This window comes from Macaca fascicularis, chromosome 10 (assembly GCF_037993035.2).
Source record: "Macaca fascicularis isolate 582-1 chromosome 10, T2T-MFA8v1.1".
NCBI classification, from domain to species: Eukaryota; Metazoa; Chordata; class Mammalia; order Primates; family Cercopithecidae; genus Macaca; species Macaca fascicularis.
In genome coordinates, this window is record NC_088384.1 from 83,119,297 (window position 1) to 83,135,536 (window position 16,240).

Here is a 16,240-nt window from a genome sequence, read left to right on the forward strand (position 1 = left end):
AGCACTTTGGAAGGCCGAAGTGGGCGGATCACTTGAAGTCAGGAGTTTGAGACCAGCCTGGCCAACATGGTGAAACCCCGTCTCTACTAAAAATACAAAAATTAGCCGGGTATGGTGGCGGGTACCTGTAATCCTAGCTACTCGGGAGGCTAAGGCAGGAGAATGGCTTGAACCCAGGAGGTGGAGGTTGCAGTGAGCCAAGATCATGCCATTGCACTCCAGCCTGGGCAACAAGAGTAAAACTTTGTCTCAAAAAAAAAAAAAGAAAAAAGAAAAAAATCTAATGAAGAAGTCAAGTTCATTGTCTTTCCTTGAGTTACTTTTTAAACTCCGAACCTTTTCAGATTAACTCTCCAGGTTTTGCATTGCGTATGATTTTTTTTATTATTATTTTCCAAAATAAGAGAGAGAAAAAGGTCCCTGTGTGTTTAACATTTAAAGGCATCATTTAAAAATATTTCCTAAGAATATATGCCCCTTGGTGGTCCTGGGTGTCTCCTGCTTGAGTCATCCTAAAATCCAGCCAACTCAGCCTGCATGGAGTATCACCACCACCCGCCACAATCAGAGGTGCGGTGGCTGAGTTGGGCTGTCCCGGAGGTCTGGTTATGGGTGGGGAGCAGCTGAAGGTATGAGGACAGGCTCTGAGAGAGCCATGGGGTTGAGGAAAGGGCATCAAGCCAGATGTCCCAGAACCTGAGTGAGACCCATCATGCCTCACTCAGGCCCCATGAGGCTGTATGGGGAAGACAGGACCCATGTGTCTGCCAGGGCCTGGCACAGAGTTGGCAGGGGTGGCTAGATTCTTTGTTCTGTTTTCTAATAAATTGCAACTCATTCCCAGGTGCTCGTTCTTCTGGCTTTAAGTCACACCTTCCTTAATGCCATCCCTCAAGAAGCAGGTGAAGAAGGGAATCTGGACTAAGGGGTACTGCAATGGCCCCCAGCTAGGCCACCATGCTCCACCAGAACCCAGATGCTTTTCCTCATCCTCCAACCTCCCAGCCCTGGATTTAGAAAGCAGTGGGCTCCTACGTGCTTGAGGAAGAAAGGCAAAGGGGCAAAGGAGGACAAGAGAGTGGAGCTGGGGTTGGGTAGGAAAATCCACTGAGCATGCCCCACCAGGGCCTCCGGGTCAGGTCGGAGGGCCAACGTTGCCTCAAGCACCACCGTAGCTCCTCCTGGGTACTATTTAAAATACCACATCCCGGCAGGGCGCGGTAGCTCACGCCTGTAATCCCAGCACTTTGGGAGGCAGAAGCGGACAGATCACAAGGTCAGCAGATCGAGACCATCCTGGCTAATATGATGAAACCCCATCTCTACTAAAAATACAAAAAATTAGCCGGGCATGGTGGCGGGCGCCCGTAGTCCCAGCTACTTGGGAGGCTGAGGCAGGAGAATGGCGTGAACCGGGGAGGCACCACTGCACTCCAGCCTGGGCAACAGAGTGAGACTCTAAAAAAAAAAAAAAACAACCACACCCCATCTCCCCAACCTGAGCTGCTGAACAAAGAGCCTCACACTGAAGAGGAAAGGAGGTGTGGTAGAGGCAAGGCAGGGTAGCCTCACTGACTGCCCTGAGAGTCTGAGAATGAGGGTCACGACTGTAACCTGGCCCCTCCCCAAGCTTCAAGTCCATGAAGGGGCACAGCACCGTCCCCGCCCACAGCCCACCATCACTCACACCCTGCCTCCTTTCTCACTAATGCACTGCTCTGATCACATCACTGTCCTGCTCAAAACCTTCTGTGGGCTGCCACAGCCCAGTGAACCAAGGCAGTCCCTGACGCCTCCTCCCTGCCCGCAGGCCGCCTGTCTCCTACACACACCCACCAGGATCCTCTGACTCTCAGACCCAAACCTGTGACTTCTCATTCTGTCCAGATCTCCCCACCCCACTGGCCATTCCTCCAGGAAGCCAGTCCTGCTAGCTACTTGCACCCTCACTCTTCTCCTCTGCAGGCTGCTCTGGTCTAACCAGGACCCCACCCTAAGCCTTGTGCTGCTTTCTGCTGGTTCTTGCCTTCTTCCCTCATGTCCACGATGACAGGACCCTCCCCAGGGTCCCTCCTCCAGCCATGTCAATCACAGTAGTAAGAGCAGCCAACCGGTATTAGAGTGTCACAACAACCCAGCCACCCTAGGAGGGAGGAAATATTAGCCTCGTGGTACAAATGAGGGAACAGAGGCACAGAGAGGCTTAGCTTCTTGTTCAGAGTTCACAACCCTGCTGTGTTAAGCTCTGAGATGAAAGGCTGGGGAGAACTTGCAGAGCAAGGAGATGCCCAGGAGGTATAAGGAAAAGGCCCTCTCAGAATCCAGAAGACGGCCGGGCTGGCTCACATCTGTAATCCTAGCACTTTGGGAGGTCAAGGCGAGAAGACTGCCTGAGGTCAGGAGTTTCAGACCAGCCTGGCCAACACGGTGAAACCCCGTCTCTACTAAAAGCACAAAAATTAACCGGGCATGGTGGTGAGCGCCTGTAATCCCAGCTACTCAGGAGGCTGAGGCAAGATAATTGCTTGCACCCAGGAGGTGGAGGTTGCAGTGAGCCGAGATTACGCCACTGCACTCCAGCCTGGGCGACAGAGTGAGCCTCCATCTCAAAAAAAAGAAAAAGAATCCAGAAGACCCAGGCCCAGCTACCTGGGGATCCCAGGCACCAGACAGGTCCTTCCAGATCCTTCCTCGCTTACCCAGTGAGGCACAGCCATTGCCAAAAGAACCCAGGGCTGGCTCTCAGCCCAGAAATACCAGGGAGAAAAGGAAGGATGGCGGGGAGCTTCCTGGTAGAGGTGGAATAGGCACATCTGAGGGCCCTGGTCAGTTGAGGTCCCCACAGGCACTGGCAGGGAGGTAGCAGTCACTACACCCAAAGGAAGGTGGGGAGGCAGACATGGAGGGCAAAGATTTACAGAGATGAAGAAACTGAGGCCTCAGAGGGGAGCCTGGCATCTCTCTCTCTCTGCAGTGCTCTTTTCTTCTACTGATTGTCCAAATGTGCCCATCCCACCAAGTCCACCTCTACCAGGAAGTCCACCTGTGCTACCACGTTCATAGCCTTCCAGTGGGCAGCATCTTTCCACATCAGCTCCTCCCAGCAGGTGTTTTCCTGGTGGGTGGGACATTATTGGCAGTCGTTTAAAAAAAGATTTCCATGGTCAGATCAGGCTGGGAAACACTCAACAGTTTCTTTTCTACAGGACTTGTCAGGGCCTTTAATTCTCTTAAACGTATTCTGAACCTCCCATAGGGTAGTGGAGTGAATTTGCCAGTTTCTACCCTTATTTGTCCCGTGAACCCTTGAGACTGCCCAGAACAGTCTTTGAGAAACGTTATCCCCTCCCATCCCGCAGGACAGCCTGGCCCAGGGGCAGGGATCAAAGTGGGGTGTGATTGGCTTGGCCTTGCCCTCCTTTGAGGAGGCGTATGTGGGATATCTAGGGAGCTCAGACTGAAAGCCAGTCAACTCCTACCCTGCCAGCCCCTCATGGCACTGCCCAGGGCAGCTGAACCTTTGCCCTTTGTGTCTGCCCTCTGCACCTTCCTTTAGGTGTGGTGACTGCTACCCCCCTGCTAGCATCTGGGGGGACTCAACCGACCAGTGTCCTCAGATACCCACCGCAGGCCATTTAGAGTCTGAGGTGCAAAGGGCCTTGGGAGAGCCACAAAGCAACCTGGTTTCTTGCAAGCAAATTGCTAATTCGACCCCATGTAAGTTTTAATGTTAACTTTAATATTTAAGATTAAACTAAAATGTGTTAAGCTGACTTTCTGGGAAGATGCAATGCCCCACCCAACAAACCCTGTGATAACCCCCCAAGGAGGGACCTGAACCCCTCAGTTTACAGATGAGGAGACTGACACCTCAGAGAGGAGCAGACACTTGCCTGTAGTGGCCCAGCCAGGGCAGAGCAGAGAGAAGCATCCAGGCCCCCGCTACTCCCATGTATACCGCAGAGGTGGCCAGAGTGGGATAAGATCCCCCAACAGCAGCTCACGTAACCATCAGGCAACAAGGACTTGAGTCAGGGTGACGGGCACTGCACATACTGGGGTGATGGCCCGGCAGCTGTGGAGACTATGGTCTTTTATGAGGACACGTCACAACTGGAGCTAGAGGGCTGGATCAGCTGTTTCCCCAATCTCTCCGCCCTGCCCTGGCTGGAGGAAGGCTGCTCACTCCAGATTGGTTGCTGTCAGTGCCAAGCTCAGCTGTGGGCAGAGATAAGGTGCCCCCCGTGCTGTCTGCATGTCACCCTGCCCTGGGATACAGTCACTCAAGGTACCCACTCATAGTCTTGGGAGCTCCTTACAGTTAGGGGCCCTGGAAATCAGACCTATGTTCCTGGCCTATGACCCAAGCACCTGGAGGCCCTCACACAGCTCCAGCTCCCAGCAGAGCCCCTGCATCTCACATCTTCTACAGTCCCCTCTGTCCTGCCCCCAGCCCACCTACACCGCCCCCACCCCCTACACCGGCAGCTCCCTACACATCCTGAAACACAGGAGCCGCAGGAGCCAAGGTGGTTCCCTTTACCTGTTCCACCCACCTGAACTGCACTCATCCCTCAAGACTCCAGTCTAAATCCTTGCTATACAAAGCACGCTCCATGGAGCAGCAGCACTGCACTGCCAAGAAGCTTGTTAGAAATGCAGTCTCAGGCGGGGCACAGCGGCTCACGCCTGTAATCCCAGCACTTTGGGAGACTGAGGCAGGCGGATCACTTGAAGCCAGGAGTTCGAGCCCAGCCTGACCAACATGGTGAAACCCTGTCTCTACTAAAGATGGTGGTGGGCACCTGTAATCCCAGCTACTCAGAAGGCTGAGGCAGGAGAATCGTTTGAACCCAGGAGGCGAAGGTTGCAGTGAGCCGAGATCCTGTCATTGCACTCCAGCTTGGACAACAGAGCAAGACACCGTCTCAAAAAAAAAAAAAAAAAAAGAAAGAAAGAAATGCAGAGTCACAGGCCTCACCCCAGACCTGCTGAATCAGACAGGACAGACCTGCATTTTAACAAGCTGCCTAGGTGATCTATGTGCACTCGAGTCTGAAAAGCACTTTTATAGACCACTGCTCTAATCAGGTAATTGCCCCCATGCCCTATAACCTTCAAAGGCTCCCCAGGGCCTACTGAATCAAGGCCAGACTCAGCAGCTTGGCAGCCAAGGCCTTTCCCAACCTGGCTTCAAACCACTCCAGGCCTGGCTTCAACCCACTTCTCCTCCACCTTAGGAATGCCATCCCCTCCTCTGTCAGCCAAAGCCGCCCAAGATTTCAGAACCCTCCCAAAGCACCACCTCCTCTGGGAGGAGGACCTCATTGTATCACACCTGGCATGGCTCACGTTTATTTCCTGGAGAGCAGGAACCATGTCCTGTGTTCCCAAAGGCTCTGAACACCAGGCTGGGGCACAGGAGATGCCAGGTGCTAACCACAGCTAACAAGGCCCAGTGTCTACTTGTCAGGAAGTCCACCTCAGCTCTAGCCTGTCCACCTCAGGCTCAGCCACAGCCTTCACTGCAACTCAGCAGACAAGGACTTGGGCATCGTGGACAGGCCTCCTCCATGCTCCCCTGCCAGAGAAGGGAGCCCTTCCTGACAACCATGAAGGCTGGTGAGCTTCCGACAGCAATGTTTTCCCTGTGCCTCAGTTTCCACGAACCCTGCTCCCTGTCTTCCTAGGAGGCTGGCAGGATCTGTCCAGATAGATGAGCAGATCCCCTCAACTCTGGGGCTCAGAATTCGGAGAAAACAGACCCCATCCCTGTGTGGTCAGCAAACCGTTCCTCAGCCAGCCAGTCAGGTCCTTGGGAGGCCAGGTCACCTGCCCAGAGCCATCCTCATGCCAAACAGGAAAGCCTCCCAGGGCAGAGCTGTCACACCCTCCTCCCCCCTTCCTGGCCCAGTTCCTCAGCCTGGCATCCCAGGGGAAGCCTTTCCTCCTTTCAGAGTCTACAAGGAGAAGGCACTCAAGCATGTGACCTCCAGGGAGCAAAGAAAAAAAGTCCCTCTAATCCCATTTTACAGGCAGATGACGAGGGCAATGCTAAACCCAGAAGGGTGACATTCTAATGATGGCATCTCAGGCAGAAAGCAGTAGCTGACCAGAAGCAGCAGACCTTCCCAGCACCCCAAAATCACAGTGTACGTGATGCCCAACCCATTGGTCTGGGTCTGGAGCCCCTCCTGGAAGAAAAAGCGGGGCATGAAGCAGAAAAATTCGGTTACCCACTCCAAGCGAGGATCCCTTCTACCTTAAAGGGTGTAACTTCTTTCCCACCTCCCCAGCCCCCAAGGCCAGGCACTCTGGGAGGCAGGAAAAGCCTCTTCTTAGGAAGCCCTTGGCTGACACATAACTGAGAGGCATGAGAGAAGTAGCAGAGTGTACTGATTTTGAACATGGATTCTGGAGTCAAGTTGCTTAGATTCAATCCTCACTTTGTCATTATTTAGTTGTATGACTATGACTCAGTCTTCCCATCCGTAAAATGTTTGGATTCAATCCTCATTCTGTCATTATTTAGTTGTATGACTTTGCCTCAGTCTTCCCATCTGTAAAATGGGAATAAGACCTACCTTATAGAGCCTTTAGGAGGATTAAAGGAGTTAACATTTGCAAAGTCCTTAGAACAATGCAGGGCATCCAGTGAATATGCCAGGGCCCTGCCCTGCCTCTTGACCTCTGCTTGATTCCTCCCACCCAGGATGCCCTCCTCATCCCCACCTATCCCAGCTCAAGGCCTTTCCTAGGCATGCCAGCCCGATCCCAGATCTGGACCACTGCCCCTAGTTCTAGCACCCACGTCGTGGTGTTACCTTGGTCCACCCCTGTCCCCTGTCCAGGGCCCAGCTCCCCTCCCTTCCAGATCTGAGGTCCCCTAGCTCTCAGCCTTCCATTCTGAGAGTACCAGCCACACAATTTAACACTCAACTGGCTCCTCTGTGCAAACAGGAAAGCTGTGGGTAGAAAGGCAAGAGTCTAGAGAGAGACCACCCCAGGGCTAGGCACCCAGCAGTCCCCCAAGAGAGTGGGCTGAAATCAATTCCTGGCTGCCCAGGCTGCCCACATCTTGCGAGCTAGAGAATCTCCCTCCCACCCAACATGCACACATATCCTTCTGCTGACCCAGCCTGGATTTCTACCAAAGAAAGCAAAGGAAATCATTTACCCCAACCACAGTGACACGCACAGACTCACATCCCACCGGCTGCCCTCGACATACAGGCCTGCTCTCGAGCCACCCGTACCTTCTCCACTTCCCTTTTTCACATCCCATTGGCGCCCTTAGATTCTTGCAGCAATCTGCACAACTGCTTTTGTGGAAAAAAAATTAAAATCCTCAGGGTCACTTGAAGTTTAAAGGGGGCTCCTGTGCTCACTGCAATACCCACCTGTCTGCCCAACCCAGCCCCAATCTGCCCACCTGGCTTCAGATTTCCTGGGCATCAGCTATATGCCAGGCACTGTGCTAGAGGCTCCAGATACAGCACTGGTCCTTTCAGTCAAGGTTCCGGCCCTTAAGAAGCCAGATAAGTCAAATATACAAACAACTGTAACAAATGGTTGTAAACTGTGATAAATATAATATAGAAAGTAAGTCAGGTGCTATGATGAATTATGGGGGACTTCCCAAGACTGGGAAGGCATTTGAGGAAGGTATAATTAAGTGAAGACCTTAAAAATAAGAAGGAGAAAAGCCAGGCCAGTAAAGGGCACTGGAAAAACACTCGTGGCAGGAAAGATAGCACAAGCAAAGGCCCTGGGGCAGGAGAGAGCTTAGGGTGTCCAAAGGGCAGAAATGATTCAGATGTGTCTGTCAGGGAGAATGCAGAGGAGACAGTGGTCAAGATAAGGCTGGGGAGGTCAGCTGTGGCCAGAATGGGAAGGGTCTTGTAGGCTGAGGGAAAGCTTTGAGATTTTAATCAAGTGTGATAGGGAGCTATCAAGAATTTTAGAGAAATGAGATGGTCCCATCAACAGTTTCTATATCATTCTTGCTGCTCTACTAAAATAGATCAGAGGAGGGCAAGTGCAGACCTGGGGAGAGGGTTAGGTGGCTTGGCTTGGCTTGGGGCAGGTAGCCTGGGGCCGTAACAGTGGAGTCAGAGCACAGAGGGCAGGCCTGAGATCAATTTTGTGAAAAGAACCAAAAGGACTTGCTCTTGGTGGAGTTGTGCCCCTGGTTTCCCATCTTTCTTCCTCCCTTCCTTCCTTCCTTCCTTCCTTCCTTCCTTCCTTCCTTCCTTCCTTCCTCCCTCCCTCCCTCCCTCCCTCCCTTCCTTCCTTCCTGCCTCCCTCCCTCCCTCCCTTCCTTCCTTTCTTTCTTGACTGAGATGGAGCTTCACTTTTGTTGCCCAGGTTGGAGAGCGATGGCGCGATCTCGGCTCACGGCAACCTCCGCCTCCCAGGTTCAAGCAATTCCCAGCCTCAGCCTCCTGAGTAGCTGGGATTACAGGCATGTGCCACCATGCCTAGCTAATTTTGTATTTTTAGTAGAGACGGGGTTTCTCCACGTTGGTCAGGCTGGTCTTGAACTCCCGACCTCAGGTGATCCACCTGCCTTGGCCTCCCAAAGTGCTGGGATTACAGACGTGAGCCACCACGCCTGGCTAGGTTTCCCATCTTTAAAAGTGAGTAGATGGGCCAGGAGCAATGGCTCATGCCTGTAATCCCAGCACTTTGGGAGGCCAAGACAGGTGGATAACCTGAGGTCAGGAGTTTGAGACCAGCCTGGGCAACATGGTGAAACCCCATCTCTACTAAAAATATAAAAATTAGCCGGGCGTGGTGGCACATGCCTGTAATCCCAGCTACTTGGGAGGCTGAGGCAGGAGAATCACTTGAACCCAGGAGGCGGAGGTTGCAGTGAGCCGCGATCATGTCATCACACTCCAGCCTGGGCGAAAACAGCGAAACTCCGTCTCAAAAAATAAAAATAAGAATAAAAAAAGTGAGTAGATGATGGGTCATTCACTGAGATGGGAAGGCCTGGGAGTGCCATCAGGGTTCTATTTTCATCCATATTAAGTTTTTTGTCACCCAGGACATCAAAAATCATCAGATGGGGGTTAGGTAGAGAGGCTGGGGCTGGAGATAAAATCTGCTATTTAAAACTATCAGAATGATGTACATTTAAGATCTGTATGTTTGCAAATTGATGCTTGATTTTTTAAATCATAAGAAAGAATGAAACGGGGAAGAGTTTGTAAATAGACCGGGGAGAGAAGCGGCTGTGGACAGAGCCCTGGGGCCCTCCAACATTTGGAGCTGAGTGAAGGAGTTGTCTGAAAAGAAGTCTAAGAAAAACGGCAGCCAAGGAGGGAAGAAAACCAGGAGAAGCCAAGGGAGGATACTGGTTCTTGAAGGAGAGTGTTCAAGGAGACCAGGAGAGGTGGAAGAAGACTTGCTTGTGGGGGCGTGGAGCTCACTGGAGAGCTTGGCTAAGGCTGTTTCAGTCAAGGGGTGGGACCGAAGTCAGGGCAAGCCAGCTAAAGAACGGAAGAGCTGTGCTCCGAAGAAGCGAGTGCAGAAGGCTCTCCAGGGAAGTTTTGCTGTGAAGGGAAAAAGGTCTGAAGCTGGAGGGAATGAGGGAATAAGGCAAAAAGGGGGCTACAAAATTGGAGAGACAGGGTGCCAAAGCATATTTCTCATACAGCTATGGACGATCCAGGGGGAAAGAAGCCACTTCTAACACCGGAGAGAGCGGGGGTAACTGCAGAAAGGGGGACAGGGAGAGGACCTTGGAGCCCAAGCGGAGGCAGGGCCAGCGGCAGGAATTGGGATGCTTTCTCCGCCTAACAAGAGGCAAGGGGGCAGGGGTGGCCGAATGCAGATGTGCGGGCTTCACCGCACACACTTTCGGATGCATGGCACCCCGGCCCGCGCCGCTCCCGGTAACCCCAGGGCACCTACTGCTGGCTCCAATCATGGCCAACTTGCCCCCACAGATTGGTACGTGATATGCCACCAACAGCAATGTTCTGCAAACAACCTGTGGGCACCTCTCACTATACATGCCAGGAACCGCGCGTATCTCATCGGGCCAAGCCCCCTGGCTCAAGCGCCGCGGGCCCCTCAACTGCTCTAAAGGAGCCCTCGTCCCTACCCCAGGGCAGTGGCTTCCCTCAGCCCCTCCCCCAAAGTGAGCCGTCCAACACGCCCGAACCCTTTGCGAGCCCGGCTCCCGCCAAGCCCGGGGCATCCCGTAAGCCCCTAGTTGGCCCTTAGGAGAAAGCAGCTCCTCACCCTGCCCGGGGCCCCAAAGGGACCACCCGGACGCCCGGAGCCCAGAGCGGTCAGCACAGCCTCTCCTGGCGTTCGGGCCATCACTCGGGAGCCTTCTGTCCTCTCCCCGGTGCCCACCCTCCCGGCAGCCCGAGTCGTCGCGGGGCGTCCGCGCCCGGCTTTGTCTGCGCCCACGGGGCGCGCCTGCCGGGCACCCGGGACGCTCCCCTCCCGCACGCAGCCCGGGGGTCCGTCCGGCACTCTACCCCCGGCGCCCGGCCCGGGCCGCGCAGCCCTAGCGCCGGGATCACCGCCACCCCGGCCCACACCACTGCTTTCCCCCGCGGGAGCCAGGGGGGCGCGGCGCCCCCCGCTCCCCGCGAGCCTCCCGGAACGCCCCGCACCCCCGCCCGAGCGCCCGAGCGCCGCGCTGGCCGCCCAAGCCCCGCGCCGGCCGAGCCCTCGGGGACCGCTCCGGGCCCCTCACCCTCTCGCTGCGGCCGCAGCCCCTGCCTGCGCCCGAGGGAGGCTGAGAGCCGGGGCCCGGGGCCGGAGAGCGGGCGCACCGTACCTTTCCCTGCTGAGCCGGGGAAGTAAGTCTGCGGCGAGCGGTGCACCGGTCTCGGCCTCCTCCTTCTCTCCTCCTCCGCCAGCCGCCTGGCTTCCTCCTCCAGCCGCCGCCGGGACCGTAGGGGCCCGAGCCAGCCGCCGCGGCCTGTGTGGGGCCCCGCTCCGCCTCGCGTCCCCTACCCACCCCGCTCCGGCCCGGCCCTCCGTTCCGCCTCTGGGCGGGGAAGCGCCGAGCTCCTCCCCGGGCCCGCCCCGCCAGGAGCCGGGAAGCTGGAAGCCGCTGAAGCCGGAGACTGCTGGATTCCTGCCTCGGAAACCCAGGTCCCGCGCCCAAATCTGGGCCCGCACCTCCTCCCTCCCTATCAGGGGTCCCCCCTCCCGCAGGGGACCCACCGCAGGACAGGCAGCGACGTGTAGCATAGGACGGCGGCAGAGGTCCAGAAGCCAGGAGGGTAGAGGTGGCCCTGGAGAAATGGGGTTTGATGCTCCCCTCCAAGAGGGAACCGCTTGGGGACAGGCTTCAGGACTGGGGCAAGTGAATTTCAGGTGAGGTTTCCTCTCAGCAGAAAAGGCCTTGTCATTGCCCAAGCTGTTCCGTCCCCTGGAAGCCTCTTCTCCCCACCCCACCCCACAAATCCCTATGCCCTCTTGGGGTTAAATGTCAGTCTACATGTCACACCCTCCTCTGTGAATCCTCCTGGGTCACCGAGGAGAGCGGAATATTTGTTAGCTCTCAGAATTGTATCTCCTGGATTTGAATTCTGCCCCTAGGTAGCCTTAGGTAAACTACTTAATCTCTTTGCTTCAGTTTCTTCATTTGTAAAATAGGGTTAATAAATAGTACCTACTTCAAAGAGTTTATTAAATAAGGCGGGGCACGGTGGCTCATGCCTGTAATCCCCGCATTTTGGGAGGCCTAGGCAGGTGGATCTCCTGAGGTCAGGAGTTCAAGACCAGCCTGACCAATATGGTGAAACCCTGTTTCTACTAAAAATACAGAAATTAGCCGGGCGTAGTCGGGGGCTACCCGGGAGGCTGAAATAGGAAAATCACTTGGACCCGGGAGGCGGAGGTTGCAGTGAGCCAAGATCACACCACTACACTCTAGCCTGTGTGACAGAGCAAGACACCATCTCAAAAAATAAAAAATAGTTTGTTAAATAAAAGTATTAATATGGACTTGATGGATTACAAATGATGGGAAACTATGCAAATTGACTTGGTGTAAGCAGACAGGTAATTTATATGCTCACATAAAAGGTGGTCTGACTGATTCAGGTACCAAGAAGCACAAAATATATCAGGATTTGGTCTTCCTTCCCCTGTCTTTCATCTCTGTTCTTTGCAGTAGGAAGTTGGCTTCCAGCTGCTCTAGGCTCCATCCTCTCAGCCCAAGTCCTCATTTATTTCAGCAAAAAGCCAAGGTGACACCTAGTTGCCTTGGACTGGTTCACATATCATTCCAAACTAATCACTGAGGTTCTGATATTCAGATTAGTTGGGTCTGAGTCACACATGCATCCCTAGAGTTAATTCATCCTAATTCATGTGGATGGAGAGTGAGGAAAGGTGATTTCAGGGCCCTGTTTACCTTTAGAAGGTGAACGGACCCAGAGCTGTGTGCCAAGAACACATTAAGTTCCCAAAAAGTATTGGGCATAGTTGAAGACCTTCATTACATTTCAGGGATGCCAGTACCTTTTGAGCATCTTTGTATGTTAGGGGACCTTTCCAACCCCTCCCCACATGCCAAAGCCAGAAACACTCTTTCCCAGTCTCCTTTGCAGCTGAAGTGCTGGCAGTACCCAGGCCCTGCCAACAAGATGCACCCCTGAAAATTAGTGTATAGAAGTGAGCAATGCTGGGAACATCAAATAGAATGTATCTTTAAAAATAAAAATAAAAAAGAAGAGAAGCAAGCAATGTGAGGAGACAGGAGTCACCCAGAATCCATCGGGAGGAGGGTGGCAAGGATGGCACTGGAGGCTTTAAGGGCAGCAGTGGCAGAGATGCTGGAGTACTTGCCCCACTGAACTGAAGATGCACATCTCAGTTGCCCATTGCTACATAACAAGCTGCCCCAAATGTAGTGGTTTAAAACAACTTTTTTCTTCTTTTTGAGTCAGAATCTCACTCTGTTGTCCAGGCTGCATGCAGTGGCGCAATCTTGGCTCACTGCAACCTCCACCTCCTGGGTTCAAGTGATCCTCCTGCCTCAGCCTCCCAAGTAGCTGAGATTAAACCCAGCTAATTTTTTTGTATTTTTAGTAGAGATGGAGTTTCACCATGTTGGTCAGGCTGGTCTTGAACTCCTGACCTCAGGTGATCCACCCGCCTCGGCCTCCCAGGCGTGAGCCACTGTGCCCAGCTGAATGATTTCTTATTTCTCACTATTTGGGGGGTTTGCTGGACTCAGTTGGACAGTTCTGCTGCATGTGATGTTGACTGGGGACATTAGCTAGAAGCTTGACTGAAGCTGGAACAATCAAAATGGCCTGTTTCTCCATGGGACCTCTCCAGCAGGATAGCCTAGACTTCCTTAGCATGTGGTGGTTTGGCTTCCCAGAGGGTGAATATGGAAGCAACCAAACATCTTAAGACCTAGACTCAGAACTGCCAAGTCATGATTTCTACCACATTCTATGGCTGAAGAAAGTCATAAGGCCAGCCCATATTCAAGGGAAGGATAAATCAACTCCACCTCTTGATGGAAAGAGTGGAGTGTTGTACTCATTTGCTAGGGCTGCCATTACAAAATGCCACAGACTAGGGGACTTAAACAACTGAAATTTAGTTTCTCGCCATTCTAGAGGGCATTAATCCAAGATCAAAGTGTAGGTGGGTTCCCTCTAGAAGGGAGAATCTGTTCCAGCCTCTCTCCTATCTTCTGGTCGTTCTCTGGCACTCTGGTGTTCATTGGCTTCACCTCCATGTCTGCCATCACCTTCCCATGAGCTCTCTCTCAAATCTCCTCTTTTTTTTGTTTTGTTTTGTTTTGTTCTGTTCTGTTTTGGGTTGTTTTGTTTTGTTTTTTGAGACGGAGTCTCGCTCTGTTGCCCAGGCTGGAGTGCAGTGGCAGGATCTTGGCTCACTCCAACATCCACCTCCCAGGTTCAAGTGATTCTTCCGCCTCAGCCTCCTGAGTAGCTGGGAATACAGGCTTGTGCCACCACGCCTGGCTAATTTTTGTATTTTTAGTAGAGATGGAGTTTCACCATATTGGCCAGGCTGGTCTCAAACTCCTGACCTCGTGTCTCAGCCTCCAAAAGTGCTGGGATTACAGGCGTGAGCCACTGTGCCCAGCTCAAATCTCCTCTTCTTATAAGGACACCAGTCACATTGGATTAGGGCCCAACCTAATGACCTCATTTAACTTGATTACCTCTGTAAAAACCCCAGGGACTGAAAAACAAACCATTTATCCTCTGCTCTCACACCCCAACAATCAATACAGAACACTTCTGTGACCAAATATGGGAGATTGCTCCCCAATAAGTAAGCAAGCAATTCTGCAGCAGACACCAGCTGGGCAATTTCTTTTTCTTTCTTTCCCCTTTTTTTTTTTGTTTTTTGATTTTTTTGTTTTAGACAGAATTTCACTCTTGTTGCCCAGGTTGGAGTGCAATGGCGCAATCTTGGCTCACCACAACCTCTGCCTCCCAGGTTCAAGCGATTCTCCTGCCTCAGCCTCCCAAGTAGCTGAGATTACAGGTGCCTGCCACCACACCCGGCTCATTTTGTATTTTTAGTAGAGACGGGGTTTCTCCATGTTGGTCAGGCTGGTCTCAAACTCCTGACCTGAGGTAATCTGCCTGCCTCAGCCTCCCAAAGTGCTGGGATTACAGGCATGAGCCACCGTGCCCAGCCAGCTGGGCATCTTCTAATGCAACTCAATTCCGACACAATCTATCTAGAGATAGTGGCAGATCCCCCAGGTTAAGGGCTGGGTCCCACAAGACTGCCCCAGCTTCAGATGCGGGTCTCAAGCCAAGGCCTCTGGAACTTCTGACCAACCAGCTTCAAGTTAGGGTTCCCATGATCCGTTCTTTGGGCTTGATTAATTTGCTAGAGTGGCTCATAAAACTCAGGGAAACATGTTTACCAGTTTATTAGAAAGGATACTTTAGGTCCGGTGTGGTGGCTCACACCTGTAATCCCAGTATTTTGGGAGGCCTAGGCAGATGGATCACCTGACGTCAGGAGTTCAAGACCAGTCTGGCCAACATGGTGAAACCCTGTCTCTACTACTAATAAAAAATTGGCCAGGCATGGTGGCGCGTGCCTGTAATCCCAGCTACTCGGGAGGCTGATCAGGAGAATCGCTGGAACCTGGGAGGCAGAGGCTGCAGTCAGCCAAGATGGTACCACTGCACTCCAGCCTGGGCAACAGAGTGACTATCAAAAAAAAAGATATTTTAAAGGATACAAATATTTCTGGCAGTGGAAGAAAAAAATAAATACATTAGTTAAGTAATTAATTAATTTTCATACCTTTATTTAAATAATACAAATAAATAGCCAGATGAAGGGATTATATGGGGCGAGGTCTGGAAGAATCCTAAGAACAGGAGCTTCCATTCTTGTGGAGTTGGGCTACAACATCCTCTGGGCACGTGGATGAGTTCTTGTTCACCTTCCTATGAGTTGAGCTGTCCAGAAACTCCCCCAAACCCCTCCTCTTGGGCCTTTTATGGAGACTTCATTGGATAGACATGATTGGTATAAGGACAAATGTGTAGAAATGTGATAGACAAAAAGGGTATAATCTGATACTAATAGACTGAGTGGGGAAACCCAGCAAGGCCTGTCTGTTCAGATTCTTCTTAGCCTTTCTGTGCAGTATTCCTTCCTCCAGGGCATGGGGCAAGACCCCTCTGAAATGAGGATTTTATGACCTGCAATTAAATAAGTCAGAGAATTTCTTTATGGCTAGCTCCAAGACGGAAAGATGGGGGGTAATTAGAATATATCTTTAATTTCTACGGCCTGCCTTGGGGAGAAAAAGAAGCAGGTGAAATGAAGAAGGTCAGAGAGAGCAATTCTGTCTTCTGACGCCTAAAGTCCCCCAACATTATAACAAAAGACTGCTTTCACCTTCATGGCTCTGAAGCCATTCTGAAGCTACTTCAGGAACCAAAGACAGAAGTACAAATAATTTTAACAAAAGACATGTTTTGTTCACTTAGGAAATAATAAGGACTATAGGAGTTATGAACTAAGAACCACGGACAAAAACATATGTGTGTGTGTACACACATACACAATATATATCGTGTGTGTGTGTGTATATATATGCAATATATTGTGTGTGTAATATACACACACACATACAATATATGGTGTATATATATACATGCGCACACACACACAAACAATATATCATGCCTTATCTTCAACTAAGGTCATATCCTGTGGTACTCAGGGTTACGACCCCAGT

The 16,240-nt window shown here is 52.2% G+C and overlaps 1 protein-coding gene across 8 annotated transcripts in view; it reads right to left on the reverse strand.

The window, feature by feature from the left end:
- SMOX (spermine oxidase) overlaps window positions 1–10,954 on the reverse strand; it is a 39,452-nt gene extending 28,498 nt beyond the window's left edge. For 4 of the 8 annotated variants that reach the window (XM_074004829.1, XM_065522805.1, XM_005568421.4 and 1 more), the window contains exon 1: window positions 10,805–10,954. The gene's annotated coding sequence lies outside the window, so the exon portion shown is untranslated. Of the gene's footprint in view, window positions 1–3,893; window positions 4,071–10,804 lie in introns of those variants that run through there. The other 4 variants (XM_074004830.1, XM_074004828.1, XM_074004827.1 and 1 more) reach the window with 1 other exon arrangement.
- Window positions 10,955–16,240: the final 5,286 nt, after the last annotated feature.